This window comes from Nipponia nippon, unplaced genomic scaffold, assembly GCF_047370975.1.
Source record: "Nipponia nippon isolate SJK-2023a ecotype South Korea unplaced genomic scaffold, ASM4737097v1 scaffold_1, whole genome shotgun sequence".
NCBI classification, from domain to species: domain Eukaryota; kingdom Metazoa; phylum Chordata; class Aves; order Pelecaniformes; family Threskiornithidae; genus Nipponia; species Nipponia nippon.
Window position 1 is genome coordinate 80,874,979 of NW_028262290.1, and position 16,413 is coordinate 80,891,391.

Sequence of the window (16,413 nt, forward strand, 5' to 3'; positions counted from 1 at the left end):
TCCATCATTGATCAGCACTCCTGGTCAACCAGGCAGGTCCCAGATGACTGGAAGCTAGCTAATATCACACCCCTCTACAAGAAGCATCGGAAGGAGGATCCAGGGAACTACAGGCCTGTCAGCCTGACCTCGGTGCCAGGGAAGGTCATGGAACAAATCATCTTGAGTGCCATTATGCGGCACGTGTGGGACAACCAGGGGATCAGGCTCAACCAGCATGGGTTTATGAAAGGGAGATCCTGCTTCACTAACCTGGTCTCCTTCTATGACAAAGTGACCCGCTTAGTGGATGAGGGGAAGGCTGTGGATGTTGTCTACTTGGACTTTAGTAAGGCCTTTGACACTGTCTCCCACAGCATTCTCCTGGAGAAGCTGGCTGCTCACGGCTTGGATAAGTGCACTCTGCACTGGGTTAAAAACTGGCTGGAGGGCCGAGCCCAGAGAGAGGTGGTGAACGGAGTCAAATCCAGTTGGCGGCCAGTCACGAGTGGTGTTCCCCAGGGCTCAGTACTGGGGCCGGTCCTGTTCAATATCTTCATTGATGATCTGGATGAGTGCACCCTCAGTAAGTTTGCGGATGACACCAGGTTGGGCAGGAGTGTTGATCTGCTGGAGGGTAGGAAGACCCTGCAGAGGGACCTGGACAGGCTGGATCATTGGGCCAGGGCCAACTGTATGAGGTTCAAGAAGGCTAAGCTACAGGCTGGGGGAGGAGTGCCTGGAGAGCTGCCTGGTGGAACAGGACTTGGGGGTGTTGGTTGACAGCCGCCTGAACATGAGCCAGCAGTGTGCTCAGGTGGCCAAGAAGGCCAATGGCATCCTGGCGTGTATCAGGAATAGTGTGGCCAGCAGGACCAGGGAGGTGACAGTGCCCCTGTAGTCTGCACTGGTAAGGCTGCACCTCGAGTGCTGTGTTCAGTTTTGGGCCCCTCCCTACAAGAAGGACATCGAGGGGCTGGAGCGTGTCCAAAGAAGGGCAACGAAGCTGGTGAAGGGTCTAGAGCACAAGTCTTATGAGGAGCGGCTGAGCGAGCTGGGGTTGTTTAGTCTGGAGGAGGCTGAGGGGAGACCTTATTGCTCTCTACAGCTACCTGAAAGGAGGTTGTGGAGAGGTGAGGATCGGTCTCTTCTCCCTAGTAACAAGTGATAGGATGAGAGGAAACGGCCTCAAGCTGCATCAGGGGAAGTTTAGGTTGGATATTAGGAAAAACTTCTTCACTGAAAGGGTAGTCAGGCATTGGAACAGGCTGCCCAGGGAAGTGGTTGAGTCTCCATCCCTGGAGGTATTTAAAAGACGGGTAGACGTGGTGCTCAAGGACATGGTTTAGTGGTGGGCTTGGTAGTGATAGGTTAACGGTTGGACTCGATGATCTTAAGGGTCTTTTGCAACCCTAATGATTCTATGATTCTATAATTCTACATGCACAGAACCCTGCCAGGACAGAAACAGTTTTGTCCCTTTCCAAAAAGTAGCCACCTGGAGTTCCAGATTAAGCAGTTTGTACATCTCCTTTTCTGTCCAATGTTAAACCTGGGCGGTGCGTGAGGCATGGCAGGGTGTTATCTGAGATAGTAAGAATATTCTTGTACTGGTTTTGGCTGAGATAGAATTAATTTTTTCATGGTAGCTTGTATAGTGCCATGTTCTAGATTTGTGATGAAAACAGTGTGAAAACACAGCAAAGTTTTAGCCGTTGCTGAACAATGTTTTCACAGCATCAAGGCTTTTTCTGCTCCTCACACCACCCCACCAGCAAGTAGGCTGGGGGTGCACAAGAAGTTGGGAGGGGACACAGCTGGGACAGCTGACCTCAACTGTCCAAAGGGACATTCCATGCCATATGACATCTTGCTCAGCATATAAAGCTGGGGGAAGAAGAAGGAAGGGGGGGATATTCGGAGTGATGGCATTTGTCTTCCCAAGTAGCTTACACATGATGGAACCCTGCTTTCCTGGGGATGGCTGAACACCTGCCTGCTGATGGGAAGCAGTGAATGAATTCCTTGCTTTGCTTTGCTTTGCTTTGCTTGCATGCACGGCTTTTGCTTTCCCTATTAAACTGTCCTTATCTCAACCCACGAGTTTTCTCACTTTTACCCTTCTGATTCTTTCCCCCATCCCACTGGGTGGGGAGGCGTGAGCAAGTGGCTGTGTGGTGCTTAGCTGCCTACTGGGGTTAAACCATGACAATTATTAAAAAATTTCTAGTGTGAGTTTTTGTCAGCTAGTAAGAAGAAATATTAGTCCTGAAATCAATGCAGGAATTACAAACTGAATTAACCTTATAGAACATACACTTCATCAGGACGTATTTAACACAAAATTAAAATCAGCTTTATTCTAAGAACAAAAATTTGTATTTTTCAACACACTCTATTTAACTACAAATTGTCTCTGAAATATATGGATTTCTGAGGAAAGCAATGCTCTTTCCTCACTGGTGCACATTCAAAGTGAATTAGAGCAAATATTTTATAGCGGCCAATGTTTCAATTAGCACTTTATATTTTTAACTGGTTTGTCAATTTACCTTATTGTATTTTTCATTTGTAGTCACTGTTCAATTGATTTCTATTCCCATTTATTTTACTTAAAAAACCCACATTCATACAGCATGTTGGTATGGTTTCTTCTCTCTGCATCCAGTCCAAAGACACTGAGAGCCAGACAGTCAAGCTTATGAATGTTTTGTCCAACTGGAATTTAAGCATTGTTTCAGCAATTGATTTTGTAGTGTATTCTGTGTTGGTTGCAACAGCCTCTTTTAAGGGAAACATTCTGTTGTTTTGTATAAAACATATATAATAGCATAAATTCCAGACACTTATGTTACTTAAGGTTACCCCATACTAATTCATAGTCTACAGTTGTGATAACTAGCAGTGGTTTTGTAAGTATCACATAAATGTATGTAAGTTACTAGTAAAGCCAAGTGTTTTACTTTGTATCTACAATTATTGCAATTACTTGGTATTAGAATCTAAAAATTACTAAGAATGTGCTTCCTGTATCAAAAAACTGTGTTAGGACAGCTCATTTTTCAGATGCTTTGTTAGAAATCTGTGCTATTTTATATGACTGTTTTTCTGTTTCCTCTGTGCAACAAAGGATATGCATATCTACAAAGAAAGTTTAAATAGAACAAAAAAAAGTAAATAAAATAAATATGTCATTATAAGCTTCAGTCCCAGTCATGTGATGTCTTAGAGGAGCTCTTAAAAAGAACACAGAGGAAACAGAGAGCACTGAGAATTGAAGAAGGGTCAGCATGTTGTCAGAGATTTTAAAGACTTCTTTTCCTCCTGCCTGAGTTAGTCAGTGAACCATATGCCAGTATCATTATTAGGTAATATCAGCAAGGCTCACAGCTATACAGAAGATGGAGTAAGTAAAGCTACTAGTTTAGGCTGGCATTTGGCATCCTCAAAGAACAGCTGATTCTGTCACCAGCAAGATATTCACCCTTGTACTTTTGCTGGATCAGGTGGCTAAGTCTGTGACAACTGGTGCAGAATCTTGTTCAGCAAGTGAGCGAGCTCTGCAGTACTGAACCAGGTCTGATTTCACCTCCAATCCATCTGGCTAAGCCAAATGTAAAACAGTGCAAGACATGCATTTCTACACAGATTTTCCATGTGGCTGTGTCAACTACCTCAGCGCCAGTGTTACATGCAGCTCCTCAGTTTCACTCACATTTATTGACTTTTGTGGTGGGTTGACCCTGGCTGGACGCCAGGTGCCCACCAAAGCTGCTCTATCACTCCCTCTCCTCAGCAAGGCAGAGGAGAGAAAACATAACAAAAGGCTCGTGGGTCGAGATAAGGACAGGGGGATCACTTAACAATTACTGTCACAGGCAAAACAGACTCAACTTGGGGAAATTAACTTAGTTTACTGCCAATCAAATTAGAGCGGGCTAATGAGAAATAAAGCCAAATCTTAAAACACCTTCCCCTCAACTCTCCCTTCTTCCTGGGCTCAACCTCACTCCAGACTTTCTCTACCTCCTCCCCCCCGGCAGCGCAGGGGGACAGGGAATGGGGGTTATGGTCAGTTCATCACATGCTGTCTCTGCTGCTTCTTCCTCCTCAGGGGGAGGACTGCTCACACTTCTTCCCCTGCTCCAGCATGGGGCCCCTCCCACGAGAGACAGTCCTCCATGAACTTCTGCAACGTGGGTCCTTCCCATGGGCTGCAGTTCTTCACGACCTGCTCCAGCATGGGTCCCTTCCACAGGGTGCAGTCCTTCAGGAACAGACTGGTCCAGAGTGGGTCCCCCACAGGGTCACAAGTCCTGCCAGCAAACCTGCTCCAGTGTGAACTCCCCTCTCCACAGGTTCACAATTCCTGCCAGGAGCCGGCTCCAGCACGGGCTTCCCATGAGGTCATGTTCTCCTTTGAGCATCCACCTGCTCCAGCGTGTGGTCCTCCACAGGCTGCAGGTGGATGTCTGCTCCACTGTTAACCTCCATGGGCTGCAGGGGGTCAGCCTGCCTCACCATGGTCTTCACCAGGGGCTGCAGGGGAATCTCTGCTCTGGTGCCTGGAGCACCTCCTCCCCCCCCTTCTTCACTGACCTTGGTGTCTGCGGGGTTGTTTCTCTCACATATTCTCACTCCTCTCTATGGCCACTGTTCTGCAGCAGGTTTTTTTTTTCCCACTTCTGAAATATGTTATCCCAGAGGTGCTACCACCATCACTGATTGGCTCGGTCTTGGCCAGTGGCTCTATTGGACATAGGGGAAGCTTCTAGCAGCTTCTCAGAGAAGCCACCTCTGGAGCCCCTGCCCCCACTACCAAAACCTTGCCACGCAAACCCGATACAACTTTATATCTGACATCCAGCTTGTCATTGACTCATGTCATCACCTCTTCTCCCAGCAGAAAGAGCAACACTGGAGTGTTCTCTGCTCCCAAAGTTCTGTCACCTCATAGCTGCATTTCTTTCATCACCATCATCTTGGTCAGAGCAGAAGGGGTCCTTTCGAGTTCAACCCTGTCCAGTGCCAGAGGGCAAGACCACATCTTTTCTTTTAGCTGCTTATAATGATGTGTAACCATACAGCAACACCATCAGCCAGAGGCCAAGATACCACGTGCCTTTTCTTAAAGGTCATGTGGTGCATCAGTCCAGTCCCCCTCTTCCTTTCTTTAGTCCTGTTAGGTACAGGAATCAGAAATCTTTCAGCTGAGTTAAAGGACCTTTGCGCATATGATGCGCTATCAGTGCAGTTCTCTTTGCTTGAGTTTTTTGGATCATCCTAAAATCCTTTAAGGACAGGTTTTCCATTGATGATGCATCCTCTTTCTGGACTTGAAAAGGAGCTGAATGGAGTTGCATGAACAGGGTGTTTCAAAACCCTATCAGGGTCTCTAGTCTGCCTCCTCTGTGAAAAGCTGAATCCTGTCATAGCTTAATAGATATAGATTAGTTGGTCCTGTCCAGTACTCTCTGCCTACCAGTGGAACATATCTAGAGCCAAGTCATTTGGTATTATAGTTTCCAGATACATCTCAAGCAGAAACAATGGGGCAGATCAATATGTATGAGAGCAGATCAACATACCCAGTTACAGTTATTATTTTATGCCAGCCACTTCCCTCTGGTGCAGCTTTTTCTAATGATGACAGTTGTATCAGCTAAGAGGATAGATACCGTGAAACAGAGGGTGTATTCTTCTTCTTGGTCAGCTATCAGGTGACAACAGTTTTTGGTATTCAACAGACTTTCCCTGGACACCTCTTGTCCTTGCTTTGTCTGGTCTTTGAAGACAGCATTTCTGCTAGTCACTACTATCCCTTGGACAGCTAGGGGAGAGCTAGGTCCTTGGGGTTTTCACTCAACAGATTGTGCTTCAGCAGTCACTTTGCATTCATTCCTAAAGCAATGTCAGACTTTCACCCTGGCCTATTTCTTGATTAAGAGATTAATTAACCTTCCTGTTTATTTCTCTATGTCTCATGCTTTTAGGTGTGATGCAGCACTTCTCCCTCAAAGTCAAAAAGATGATTTTGTTTTATCTCCGCAGATGTAGGCATTTTAAAATATCTCTTTGGCCACAGGTTTCCCACTGAAGGAAGAGTCAAGGCTCAGTTCTCTGCCTTTGATGATTTCCAAGAAGATACTCAGCTACATCCAGATTATCTGTTAAACTGCAAAACTTCCCCATAATTCCAGTGGAAGGTCAGGGACCATCCTACTGGGGCTTTTACATTTGCCATGCCCAGTATCTTGATCCTGAAAATGCTTGTGTGACTGATTTACCTGTTTTTCCACCCACACTTCAGTAGGCTCACTTCTACTTGCATACCATCTAAGTACTGCTAAAATCATCATCCATGAAACCAGAATTTGAGATCCTCAGCTAGATGCTTTCTGGTAATGTAAGTGCTCAGAATACAGGGATTCAAAGAAAGAAGTGCTTTTCCAAAGACTGTAGATCCATATACAAATTAGTCTTCTAGCCCAGTTTGTCTTCTCTTCTGCAGTTCTTTACATGTATGATTTTTGGTTTTGAGGGGGACAGAAATGGCAACCTGTGTAAGCCATGCACACATGCACATAGCAGTAGAACACAGTAGACTAGACTATGTTATCTACAGGAAAATGTTTCTGCTTTCAAGGGGCAGGGCACAGCTACATCTACTGTAGAAATGTGTAATCTGTGTGTAGAATCTAACACTAGCTATTGATAAGTAATGTTTTTTTCCAGATTTACTGCATCTTGGAAATTATATTCTGCTATTTATCTTACATTTCTTGAAGGCTCAGGCTTGCTTGCCATGCATGGTTTGGATATATTCATAAGGGCCTGCTTTCCCTGAACTTGGATATATACATATCCTGCTCAGAAACACAATTAGAGGAACTATTTAAACTCCTTTTGACATGAGTCTGTGCTAGTGAACCACAGAAGCTACAAAATAAAATTTAAAAATTTATTATTCGATTATCATAGAATAGTTTGAGTTGGAAGGGACCTTTAAAGGTCATCAGTTGTTTATATTCAAACACTAACACAACAGTACAGCACTAGGGTGTAATGCAGAAGACGGACTACTTAAAGAACTTCATAGACATTGCTGCTAAAATACACTATTGGACATTACTTATTAGGTTGTATTTGAGTACAGTGCTTTTTAGCAATATAACTGAATTCACAGTAAATGAATGATTCTGTCTTTAATTCTGCTGTAACTTTCTGTTTCTAAGCATCATATTGCTGCGTTGCCTAGACATACTGCTCAGGTAATGCCATAGTCTGATAATAAGCTCAGTCCTAACGCCATTGAAGTCAGTGGAAGCTATAGACAGACTGTGACAATATTGCATACAAAGTATTGCTCTGTGACAATCACATATTTTGCTGAAATGTAAGTAGAAATTAAAAACTCCAGCTAGTCTCTACTCATGCTGATCTTGCAAGTGTCTTGGCAATAGAGACGTGAAATAGCACCAATAAATATGTGGTCCAGGAAATAAAAAAGCTAAATAGTGTTCTTTTCTGGAAATTGATAATTTCTCAGGTAAAACATCAGGAAATGTTTTTTTTTCTTCTGCCTAAACCAAGCTTCCCATTAAAAAAAGAACTAACTCAGAAAATAAAAATAATAATGCCCATGTCTATACCTTGGTATTACAGAGCCTGCTTGAGTGCTTGTGTCTGCACACAGAGGAGGATGGAAATAAAAGAAAGAGGTAGGAGAAGGAAGCGGGGAACATCTTTGACAGTGGCATCAGATTAAAGTGACTGTAAAAATAAGGACTCAGTTAGGAATATGTTGTCCACCAATGGTTATTTTTCACATAATTTTCCCTTTTGATTCAAAAGTATACTCATGGAAACATATTTTTCTTTAGCCTTCTTTCTTTTTATGAATCTGAATTACTAGCAGCAGTCTTGTAGAACTTACCAAGCTGATGTAGCAGTCCCATAATTACCAGCTACTTTTATAAAGGAAGGAATTTTGTCACCGTGGTAGTTAATTTATCAGTCTGATATGGCAAGTCTATGTGCAGTGGGTTAAGACATTACTGCTGTTAGCTGTTTGCCTTGCCATTCCGTCAGAGTTACCAAGATGTGTACTTGAGCCATGCCCTCTTCAGCTCCCAGACTGTTATCTTGGTGCAGTGGTACAAGCTGTGCCGGGGGACTGGGCTGCCTAGGGGTGGCACACAAGTCCATCTCTGCTGACTGGTGTAGGAATAAGTGAGATTGTGTTTTACTTTGACGAGATGCAGCTGTGCCCTTGAGGCTTGTTACAGGTTCACAGGAATGCAGCTGTGGCCTTGAGGCTTGTTACAAACAAGTTTGTGAAACTTAGAGGCAGAAAAATAAGGATGAGATTGGATACATCCCTGAAAGAGGAGTTTGCGTGCACCAGCTTGAAGAACCAATAAGTAACACTGAAGAGACGCGTGGACAAAAGACAGTAGCCAATGAAATGGGTTTTGCTTGCTCGTGAACACTAGATCATATTATAAAAGGGATAGATTGTAAAAATAAAGTGTCTTCGCTTGTCTTCGCCTGAACTCATATGCGGAGTCCGTGTCTCATTCCCTTCAGACTGGTAGGAGGCTGTAATCACTGGCACAGCAGCAAGGAGAAAAGCTGGTGCTTGCAGTTCTTGAAATTGTTGCTGCTAGTTTTACCAGTGAATATGTTAGATTCATCATATCTAAGGTACTAAAAATAAGGCTTCCTATTTACTGCAGTGTACTTTAAATCAGGTGTTATACAAAAAACCTGCTACAATGAAGTAAAGCTTTGATCTGTTCCTTCTAGAAAATAACAAACAAACAAACAAACAAACAAACTAAACAACTGTATGGTGAAGCATAATTCAGTTCAGTCATAACCTATTACATCCATAAAGGAGTTAGTTGCAGTAATGCTGATTATTATGTGCTTGACTTTTGGGCATCCTGCCACCCACTGGTCTCCTTTATGTGTGTTTAAGACTATACGATAAAGCTGCTGGTCACTTCTCTTAAATAGAGATGTCTCAGTTCATGAGGATCTAAGTATCCCACCCCCCAGGGCTTCCACGTATAGATTCTCCCTGTCTTTTGGAGCTGATGTCTTACCTGGACATAAGTGGAGAGCCTGTCATCTCCTACTTAGCCAATAGATGACCAGCTAAATGTACTTCCTCACCCATATGTCCTGTGCCCAAAGCATAGCGAACCCACAATGTTTCTAGCTCAGGGTAGTACAGTACCTATAAATACATTCCAAAATGAAACCTGCTTTTCTGCAAGCTGTCCACTTTGAGTAATTAAATGTTAGGCTAGAAATAGAGAGAAAATGGTTATATTTTAGGGCTCAGTTGTAAAATAGGTGATTTTAGTTCTTTAAAAGCAAAAGAGGTTTTCAGGGGGAGGTTGTTTGGGTTTTGGTTTTGCTTTTTTTTTTTTTTTTCTCTTTTTAATCTGGGTCTCCCAAAACACTGTCCAGTGCTGGAACCTTTGAGTAAAAGAAGATGGTGGCATTACACTATTAGGAGTTTTTTAGGACCCGATAAATCGTCTGAATTAAGCCCTACAGGGAAGATAAGCAGGATATTGACTGACAGGGAGAGAAAAGTGGTGGAGCAGATGACAGATACAACAGATGTTAGGTACACACAATACCTCATGGTCTTGTGTAGCACCAAATATGTTACTAATAGCACTAAGCACCATAATAAATATCACAAATGTCTGTGCTGTTATATTATATCTTGAAACATATGTTGAAAGCTATTACTTGGGTCCTGCCTCCTCCAAGCATGTGGGACTTAAAACGAAGTATGGTGGACAGGTGGAGCTATGTATAAAGAAGTTCATGTTTCCTCCAATTTCCAACAGAGTGATCACATTTTTGTTCAGAAATATTAACTGAAGAGATGCTGGAAGTGAGGACTTTGAAAATAGAGTACATACTGAGGGTCCCATGTCTTGAAAATGTAGTTTGGGGTACCAGACACTGAAAGCAGGAAAAATGCAAAGAACATATATGTTGAAACAAGCAAAATCTAGAGTATTTTTTCTCACCACTTGCTACTCCATGTAGCTGTGAATACTTGGCATTTTCCAAGGAATCATTATTCATTGTATTTCTACATGGGGCTTTTTGTGCATAAGAGAGAAACGTGCATATTTTATCTCTTCTTTCTAAATATACCACAGTTTCGTCTCATTTTCAATGAATGTGACTGAAATTTTCTGCTTCCTGTTAACACTTTTTTCCATTTGAAATGTATATGTAGTTTGAGATAACTTTTTTCTGCATAAATTTACTTTTGTGTTGAGGTATACAGACCATTTGCTATCTATATGGAACAATATTTCACATGGATTTTTTAACCATACATTTTCTGATATCTTTACTTTTTCACAAGTGCTGTGTCTCTCTTCTGTTAAAGACTGTGTTGTATTTGACCCCATTTCTAAGCTTTTCTATTTCTTTGTGACAGTCAGCAATGACCTCAGCCTCTGCTGTATATGAACTATATCACCCAAGCTGAGAACCATGATGAGAATTTGATGGAGTGGGAAGAAAGACTGAGCTATACGTCTGAAGTATGTTTAACCCAGTGGAAACATCAGCAATAATCACTATTAGGTGCACTCTCCTCATGCCTCTGGCAGCTGGTGGAGTTCTCTTCCACCACTGGAAGTTCTTCTGGAGTTTTGCATAACAAAGGCCTTCACCTTCCATCACCATCACCTTCAACCTCACCACCTCCTTCCTCCTGGCCCTGACTTTCCCATCAAAAGAAAATAGTATATGAAAGCTACCTCTCAATTCTAACTGGAATAAGGTAGGGGAGTTCTTTTTGGTTTTTTACTTTTCTTTTTTTATTAGAAAGATTTGAAATGAATTTCAGTGATATTGTGTGGGCATGTCTGCTACACAAAAATAGGTTAGACACTTAAAATGTGATGGTAACTAGATCTGGATAGGATAAATGTTTGATTGCACTTACATACAATGAAGGTAGTCATGCTGGTTGATAGAGGACTTCTCCTGAGCTGATGGACATTGTTTAAGTCAGATGGAGCTATTGCAATATCTGAAAATGTTGAGTTCTTCAAATTCCATTAACATTTATGTGTCTAATGGGAAGCAAGATCAATAGCTTTTTCACAGAAGGTATTCACTATAGAACTAAAATTAATTACTGAAAATTTAATAATTACAGACAATCTTATTTGTGTTCTGGACAGCTAATTAAAAAGATCAAGATACACGTCAACACTGTTTTCTTGTTCCTGCATTTATTGTAAGGGCTCTGGCTGGGACTTGCAGATATATGGGATACATTTTAGTTAGTAGTATCTATACCTTATTCTTCATTCTATCATAACTGTATATAACTTTTGTCATTTTCCGTTGCTTCCTCTCTCTCTCCTTCCTCCCTGCCTTCCTCCTTTCCTTCCTTCCTTCATTTCCTTCCTCCCTTGCTGCCTTCCCACTTCTCTTCCTCCCCTTCCTCCACTCTCCCTTCCTTTGCCCCTTCCCTGATTCATTCCTTCCTTTCTCTTCTTTCTTCCTGTAGAGCACTTTTTAATATACTTTCCCACAGAACTTTAATTTGATATACCCATTCTATGCATTGTATAGATTTGCTTGGCCAATAAATGGTCTTTCTGTTCTTCTGTTAGTAGGGCAGGGGGGGAAAGAAGTGAGCATCTTTGTGCCTGCTGAGTTGGAGAACTGGAAAGGACTTTTGATTGCTTTTGCCATTAGCAATAATCACATTTGCAAATAAAAACTCACTGAAAATCATCAACTCACTAAGTATTAACTAGGTGGTACAGTGACCTCCAGCTACTATCTTTAGATCTACATGTATCAATAATGAATCACAAAGAATCCCAGATACAAGCACTTTTCCTCCGGAAAGGACAGGAGAGAATGATTTGCCTGTAAAATTTACTTAGCAGGCCTAACCATCTCAGTAAATTTCTCTTTCCTTCAGAGGAATTGTCAGCTTCAGTCGTATAATTTGAGACCTCTCAGATATACATTCTACATATTTTTTTTCCTGCTACTATACCAATAAATGGCTAGTGTTTAATAATTAGGTACTTGCTCTTAACATGAGTGAAGGAAAGATAAAGGTGAAGTGGACAGAGACTTCTGACATGAGATTTAAATCTGGAAATCATCCTTGCTTGGAGGTGCGAAGGAAGTGTTTTTCCTTTTCATTTCTTTTTAACATAAATTCAGGAGTTCTGGATGAAGCTCATCACAGAAAATGTCTTGACTTCAGGAATAGGAGGAAATTTAAACTCTAGTTTTGAGTAGTAGGGTCTTTTTTCAGCTGGTCCTGATAGCCTCCAAAACTGTGATCTGATACTTGATATAGACTGAAATTTAAATAATATTGTAAACAATATATGGGCAATCAACATGACAAGAAGCAGAAAATTAAACAAATATGTTTAGGCCTTATATAGGTTTTAACACCTCATCCTCAATCAATTTGATGGGCACTGAAAGGAGCAGTGCCCTCTTTATTTGTTGCTGTTCTGAAAGAGAAATACTGAAATGTCTACTGTACTAATTGTGTAATTCCTGATGTTTCATTGACTTTTCCTTTGCCAGAATGCTTCTGGATACTGCTTTAGCACATTGAATCAGTGCTACTACAGGTGGTTTTTTACATTCTAAATTAGTATTCTGCATTATTTACCTCCCATTCCCTAATGGGCATGGGGAGGTTAGAGGAGCAGTAGACATCATGTTGTTGAGTAGTGTGCCTGTACCCCACAGCATATGCTGAAGCAGGAACTACATAGCTACTACCCCATCACTTGGGTCAGCTGTGTCCTCCCCAGAGGGGAATTGCTTTAAGGCTGTGTTCTAGCACAACATGCAAACTTCAGCTCTATCACCAGGCTAGGTGATAAGACATGAATTACTGAAGACCAGAAGGCAATGGACAGAACAATGACTGCAGAATTGCTGGGTTTTATAGCTAGCCTAGCCACTTACTTTTTATAGACTTTTTAGAAGCCACTTTATCACTACTGCCCTGTTTATTTATCTACAAGATACGATTAACTATTCTTTAAATCATTCCCATAAGATAAGTCTTCATGTTATTTTCAAACTGGTTTCATTATTGATTACCTTGTGTAAATGACAGCAGTGACAATTTGGTTTTAACAACTTAATTCTATGGAGTATTTGGTTTTAACAACTTAATTCTATGGAGTATGTAGTTGTTTTTTCCTCTAGTGTGTGTATTTTTAGTTGAACTTAATTTGTTTGTGAGGCATGATTGTAAAATAATAACTGCAGAGCTCTACATAAGGAAAAACAGTAGTATTTTGCAAGCTGGCAAATGATTTATCAGAATTTGAGCATTTATTCTAATTGGCTACCAAATGTTCTTATGGTTACTTAATTTATTTAATCTAGTTAAAAAATGGCATCATGATATGCTGTAAATTATTGTAACATAAATAAAAATATTTAATATAATTTTTGGCTGTTGTAGAGACAAGCAACATTTCATACACTAGCAATTAAAATGATGCTTTAAAAAGTAAATAATAAGAATCGAAGAAGCTAAGGCCAACAAATAAAGTCACCATAATTAAACCTTTCCCTGAAGTTTTGATAGATTAGCAATTCTGAATATTTTTTAAACTACCATCACAAATAAAGAAAGATGGGACACAATGAGCTTGTACAGTGGCAGTTTTTGAGTTTGGCATTTCGAAAAACTTGAGGTCAAAGGGCTTTGGCTCAAAGTCAAACACAAGATTTTCTGAGCTATTGTAGCTCAGACATTTGTTTCTAAACATTAAAAGGTTTGCAAGAATTGTAAAATCAAAATATCCCATTAATCTTTGCAAGTTTATATACATTTTTCAGGATTTTTTTTTCCTAGCGTCAATCATATTTTTGTTTAATATTATCGTACAGATATAAAGCTTCTGTGTTTAGCACAACCCTCTCTTCATGTAAGACAATAAATTAATGGTAATGAACAGGAAAAACTATCGTTTAACCTTGCTTCAAACGTCAGGGGTTTCAACAACCAAATTCTCAGAAAATAAGTGCAGTCTCTGTAAGAAGACTTGGCTTCACTGAAATGAAAAGTAATTCTAAATTATCCTAGATGATCTTGGGTCAAGTGTACTTTCAAGTGAACTGTTGCTTACCTATGATTCTTGTCGGAGTTACTTAGTAAATATATACTACAAATCAGTATATTGAAACTACATCTAAAATGTGGTGTTTAAAGTTTGCTATAAAATATACTGATAGAAAGGTCCTACACATTATTAATATTAGTAAACATATTTTAAATGATGTTTTGACTGTTTAGTTTTTTTAATAGCCTTTTGTGGGCAACTGCTCAGGAGTTAATTTTACTGCTAAAATCATGCGCCGTATTTTGTGTAGCTCTAAATGTGTCCTTTACATTACATTCACTATTATTCTTGTCTTGTTTTAGTTGTGCTGTTAAGAATCATAAATAATGCCTTTTAGCTTCATACTAATGCTTGCAGACTGTATTTAATAAATATAAAACTCTTTTAAACACAGACAGACATCTGATGCTAGGTTTTGTACAGCCATATCTCCCACTGATTTAAACTACAAGAAGTGCCTATTGTGTAATTGTTGAATTGAATGACTGCTAAATTAACCCCAAAAAATAATTTTGACGTTAACAAAATGACTTTGTGCTGTCAAATTTGTTACTAACCAGTTGATTTAAAGAAAAGGAGAATGTGTGCTAATACATGACTAAAAGTCAAATAAGCATCCCAGGCTGTGCACAAAAATACATCTAAAAGGCAGAGAATTCTTTTTTCTTCCCAAGACAAGAGAAACTGTTTAAATGTCCCCAAGACATAAGGAAATCCTTTTTTTTTTTTTAAATTTCTTCTAAGAAAATTCTTACTAGAAACCCCCAGCATTTTACATGCACTGATTTCTGTTTGAGGAACACTGCTTTTGATTTCACTTTCTTGCCAGAGGGGGGAAAAAAGAAATGTACATTTATATTCATCAGGGAACATTAATACATAAATTTTACTCTCACTGTTGATTTCAAATGTCATTGCAGCTGCACTTAATGCAAAATTACATTTACACCCTAGGAATTCTGTATTAGCAGATCCATGTGAAGATTCCAGCGCTGCAAAATTGCTACTTTGGTAAGTTTTTATAGTAGTAGTAACCTGCAGCATTATCATTAAAAGTATAGCAAACATTTACATAAGAACCAACTAGTTTTATTAATTATTGACATAAGGCATAGAAAATGTTTTTTCTAGACTCAGTTTGGCTTTAAAAGACAAGATTGTCTTTCTAAAATAAAAAGTCTAAAATTAATGATTTCCTGCATGTATAACTAGGTTTGCAATGAAGACTTCCATGGAATTTGAAATACGTAATTTAGTCTCCTTGATATGTTTATATTCAAAGACTAGCAGTCATTTTTGCATGAATGTTTTAACCCCAGGCTCAGTTTAGAGACAGTTTAGATCTATTATAGTGCCTATGTAAGAGATTTGTTTCTAAGCACACATCAGAGAGTATCCCACTTCTGCGGGTTGTTGGTAGTGTTTCTGCTTTCCTGGCAGGTTTACTCAGTCCCAAAACATCATGACCAAATTAACTACTCCTGACAAGATACCTTTGTGTATTTTAGCAGCACTAAACTAACTCCATGGTGATCTATTGGCAATAGAACCAGTAGGCATAAGATTGCAAAAAGTATCTTTTTATGCTCTGAGCATGAAAAAACCTCTTCTTTTCGTTGATGGTATTCTAGAGGCAGATACATATCTCCCTGTGATGTCTGTGAAAGTTGGGAATGACAGAATATGTATTTTAGGTATCAAAACCAGACTGAAAATCATATTTCTCACAAATCTTCTTGAAAAGATTAATTAAATTTAAGTTTTTTCCTCTTGGTAAAATGGATTATAGCCCAATTATGTGAGAATATTTACAAATAATTCCATATCAGTTTTACTGACATTTTTAAAACATCTTCTTCAAAAGGTTAATTATATTCTAAGAGCTTTTTGATATTTCTGACACTTTTTTGTTGTTTTTGAACAAAAACCTACTTGAAATAGTCCCCCTAAAACCGTGGAGCCCTCACAAAAAACTATTATTTTGAATGAAATCTAAGTTATGATGCAACATATTGTATGAACATTATTCGCACACTTCCAAATTTGGAGAAGAACCTGCATAACAGTTCTTCTTGATGAAGCAGATAAATTTACTCTTATTTACATTTGTTAAGTACAGGTTTTCCTGCAGAGATCTACATCAAGTCTGTCTTAGACTTGTTAATTGCAAATCTTATATATTTTTGTGTTAGCACAACAGTGTATTTCCTCCACTGTCAGGATATGGACCTGAGACATACTCAGATGAAACACA